This window comes from Portunus trituberculatus, chromosome 43, assembly GCF_017591435.1.
Source record: "Portunus trituberculatus isolate SZX2019 chromosome 43, ASM1759143v1, whole genome shotgun sequence".
Taxonomy (NCBI): Eukaryota; Metazoa; Arthropoda; class Malacostraca; order Decapoda; family Portunidae; genus Portunus; species Portunus trituberculatus.
The window spans coordinates 24,691,690-24,696,689 of NC_059297.1; positions in this window are offsets into that span (position 1 = coordinate 24,691,690).

A 5,000-nucleotide genomic window follows, 5' to 3' on the forward strand; every position below is an offset into this window, starting at 1 on the left:
TGTTACCACTAAGGGATGATGATGATGATGATGATGATGATGATGATGATGATGATGATGATGGTGGTGGTGGTGGTGGTGGTGGTGGTGGTGATGAAGGTGGTGTTGGACAGTATGGATGATAACAATTATTATGATGAATATGATGATGAAGATGGTAGTGGTGGTGATGAGATGTCGATGATAGTAATAATGATAATGACGATGATGAAGACACACAGCACAAACACCGTGCTGTGCCAGTAACCATTTGAAAGTTGAAGATTAGAATTCACTCATTCCCTGACGTGACCTCTTTGCCGCCTAGCGTGACGTCATCAGGACCAGCAATCTCTCAGTGTCCGGTGCAGGGCAGTGATTAATGGCTTCATTTAAACCTCGATGAGTTAGATGCTGGGGAGGCAGAGTGCCCCTCACAGCCTGCCTCATACCGTCCACTGTCTGGGATATAGAGTGGCTCTGACCAAGTGGCCTCATAAATATACGTCATGCTCCTCATCCTGGCTTGAAAAGATGCATCCCATTTTACTCAGGGACAGAAAGAGATCAGTTTTGGCACTTAAATTAGTAAAGAGAATAAGAAAGAGAACGAAACTATACAATCATGAAGTAAATGTGATATTGAGAGGAAGTCAGAGAAGAGGCAGTGCGTGCAGACACCGCAACGCTAGAATGTGTGTGTGTGTGTGTGAGAATCTCCCTGAAGTATAAAACGGTGAGAGGGAATTACAGAAAGGCAGAGATGGTTTCCTTCACGGCGGGCCATTCTGTGAATTCCAAAGTTGAAATGTCAAAGGTAAAAGTGGTATAAATGAAGTGATGGCATCAACCTGATAACTTCCAATACAAGTCCGGCTAAAAGAACACCATTCAGTCTTTTTTTCTTAAAAGGGTCAACAAACCGGTTAATTATACTGAAACGATTGGGTGGCAACTGGCGAACCATTAAATTGTCTTTATATGACCTCATTTGTGAACACTGACTTTCGGAATGGAAATCAGATTCCTACATATATATCGTTCACACACAAAGAAACCAATAGAAGGATACGAGAAAGAAACAAGATGAACCAGCGCCCTCACAAAGAAAAGTAATCCTTTCCAGAGCCGTCATATTATCTCCTACCGTTGAGAAAGTCATATTTCAAAGAGAGAAAAGAAAAAGACAACGTAATGTGGACAGGGCACAGCTGAATATCTTACTATACTTGATGGTATTACGAGTAGGGTAGAAAAAAAAAAAAACCGTCTTCCTACAACAGTGAACACCAACAGCCACACTGAGAAAAAATGAACGGAAAGATCTACTTTCCCTGATGTCACTCCACCACTTTTTTAATTTTTTTATTTATACTATGTGGGCTTTTCACGGTAATTTATGGGCTAAAGGGGATACTTTTTGTGGTACCTCCTATCTCAGAGCCCACCCGCTAGGAAACCGTTGCCCCCAGTGAGGAAGCCCAACCTACACTCGGACCGTGGATAGGATTCGAACCCGTGCGCTTGGAGACCCCTCGGACCCCAAAACACACATGGTTCCACTGTACCACGGCGGCGGCTTTAACTTGAAAAATAATTTCCTGCCATCTCTAGGAGAGCCAAGGAAACACATCAGGTACTGTCATCACAGGCTATTTTTAGACTTTTATCCTCCAGTCTACTGAAAGCTGAATCGTAGAAGCTGATTGCTGATGCATCCTTTGTAGATCAGATGACTTAAACTGATTGAGTCTTACCAAATCAAAAAAGCTTCAAAATGAGGGAAAACGTTAAACAAAACAAAAATTAATGAGGCATGTTACATATCAAAATAGTCCATTTCAACTATATATCGTAGGAAAGTCGGTTCCTTTCGAGTGAGAGGTTAGCTAAACCCTACACAGCTCAATGATTCCAAGACAACACTAGTAACACTTCGAAAAACCTTGTAATCTTAGTCCGAATAGGAATGTAAGACTGACAGAGGGTTAACATGCATGGCTAACCACCATCAATACTATAGTATCCACCTTTATAATACATAAGTACGCCCATCGTTTACTCAGAAGAAGCCATCTAAGATGTCTGTCTTCGTGACTTGTGCTACTTGGAAAGGACCAATTACGACCCACAAGATTTATGTCTGTAGGAATATACATATGTCTATATGTCTACCTGTTCCATCTCTCTCTCTCTCTCTCTCTCTCTCTCTCTCTCTCTCTCTCTCTCTCTCTCTCTCTCTCTCACTCTGCAACACACAAACCCTTTTAACTAACGCTCATACAGCCCCGAACTCCTCATCAGCCAACACACACACACACACACACACACACACACACACACACACACACACACACACACACACACACACACACACACACACACACACACACACACACACACACACACACACACACACACAGACAGGGGGGGTGTATGCGGCGGCGGGCCTCAGCGGGGTTCGCCATCCAGCGTTACTTTACGACGAACAAACGGAGGCCAAGTCTCATTACCATATCCAAACAGCGTCCAACAGCCGATGATCTACTGTATTGCTTCTCTCTCTTTCTCTCTCTCTCTCTCTCTCTTGCTTTGAATTACGTCATAACCTATTCTATTCTGAGGCTGTGATCGTGTATGGCCTCTCTCTCTCTCTCTCTCTCTCTCTCTCTCTCTCTCTCTCTCTCTCTCTCTCTCTCTCAAAGCGGTGCAATCTACAACACACGATTTCAATTTATTTCCAAATGCTTTCTGCCTCTGACGGAAACCATTTGAAGAGTAAAAAAAAAAAAGAAAAACCACGTGACTGCAGTATTCCCACATGCATTACCTCCTCAACTCTTTCTCCTCTTCCTCTTCCTCCTCCTCATCATTCCTGCCTTTGTGTGCGTCCGCCGTCGTAAACCCGCAGCCTCTCTTTCTCTTCCTCTCCTTCTTCTTCTATTGGCGCTCCATTCTTTGCTTTACTATCACCACTCTGCGTTGCAGTGAGTGGTTTCTAGCCGTGTATGGAGTGTTTAACTTGCTCCTACCGCACCACGCCTCGCCTTGCCTCGCCTCGCCACGGAAAGCATGCATGTAGTGTGCCTGGAGTGTATAGAGTCATCGATGTTCGCGGTGGTTGTTCCGGCTTGATCTTGTAGAGTGGCTGGCTTGTGGATTATGGGAGAGAGGGGAGAAGGAACGGGAAAGGGAAAGGAGGGAGAGGGAGAGGGAGAGAAGGAGGATAGGAGAGAGAGAGAGAGAGAGAGAGAGAGAGAGAGAGAGAGAGAGAGAGAGAGAGAGAGAGAGAGAGAGAGAGAGAGAGAGAGAGAGAGAGAGAGAGAGAGAGAGAGAGAGAGAGAGAGAGAGAGAGAGAGAGAGAGAGAGAGAGAGAGAGAGAGAGAGAGAGAGAGACTATATACTTCCTTCAACGTATGAGTATTTCCTAACTTGTTCTTCGAGTGCAATCTCTCTCTCTCTCTGTAAGATGAAGAGCAACAACGTCAATCTTCACACTTTTTTTTTTTAATATTTACAAAAAGATATTAAAAAAAATGGAGAACGGAAAGAAAAATAAGAGAGGAAAAAGAACGAACGCAACAGACTCAACAAATTATAGACATCCGCTTGTTTTAGGCTTAAAGATAAAAACTTAAACACACACACACACACACACACACACACACACACACACACACACACACACACACACACACACACGTCCCATTTCCAACTTTGTACCAAAAATTGATAACCTGCAGCCTTGCATTTTGTGTATGAATAAATGCATACATAAATAAATAGACGGATGATGAACACAACTGAAGCAAACAAATAAATTATGTATGCAAAAAAAAAGCCCATCACAACGGCCCCTCTTTTGGCGATAACCATGAGAGAGAGAGAGAGAGAGAGAGAGAGAGAGAGAGAGAGAGAGAGAGAGAGAGAGAGAGAGAGAGAGAGAGAGAGAGAGAGAGAGAGAGAGAGAGAGAGAGAGAGAGAGAGAGAGAGAGAGAGAGAGAGAGAGAGAGAGAGCTAAATGGTATGAAGAAATCTGATCTTTAATTCATCACAGCTTGAGAATATGAACCGTGACAGGACAGACAACAAAATCACAACAACGATGATAACAACAAGAACAACATCAGCAGCAGCAACAACAACTACATATTACTACAATAACATCACTAACAACAGTAGCGGCACCAAGAGTAACATCAACATTAAGAACAGCAATTACAACAAGAGGAGGAGGAGGAGGAGGAGGAGGAGGAGGAGGAGGAGGAGGAGGAGGAGGAGGAGGAGGAGGAGGAGGAGGAGGAGGAGAAGAAGAAGAAGAAGAAGAAGAAGAAGAAGAAGAAGAAGAAGAAGAGAAGAAGAAGAAGAAGAAGAAGAAGAAGAAGAAGAAGAAGAAGAAGAAGAAGAAGAAGAAGAAGAAGAAGAAGAAGAAGAAGAAGAAGAAGAAATGAGTAGCACCACCACCAACACCAACAATTACAAAAAAAAAAAAAAAAAAAAAAAAAAAAACACAAGATCAACTCAATCACCATCATCATCATCATCATTAACATCATCCTCATTAACTTCTCGTCACCTTCATTCATTAATTTTTATCGTCTATCTTTGCCTCTTACAATTCAACACAGTAAAATCTCTGAGCTTCCATTCTCGTCATCTCTTTCTCTGTTAATTATCATCTAAGAACGCGTGACAAAAAAACTGAACGTGATGCATTTTAGTCATTTTTTTTTTTTTTAGAATATACATCAAGAGCGTCAAAAAAGTAGACACTCAGGTGGTACAGACAGACAGACAGACAGACATGGAGACAGGTGACGTGCAGTGGATGGCTTGTTATCAATAGTCATTAATCATTGTGTTTTACAGTTCACCTGAAGGAAACTTTTCTGTTCAACCTTCTTCTCGACCAACATGAATTATACTGAATATTTCTTCAAGCTTTTCCGGCGAAACTCAAAAGAAGAAACTCGGTTGTCACGCCGCGAGACAGACACAACCTCCGGTAAGAGCTCAAGAAA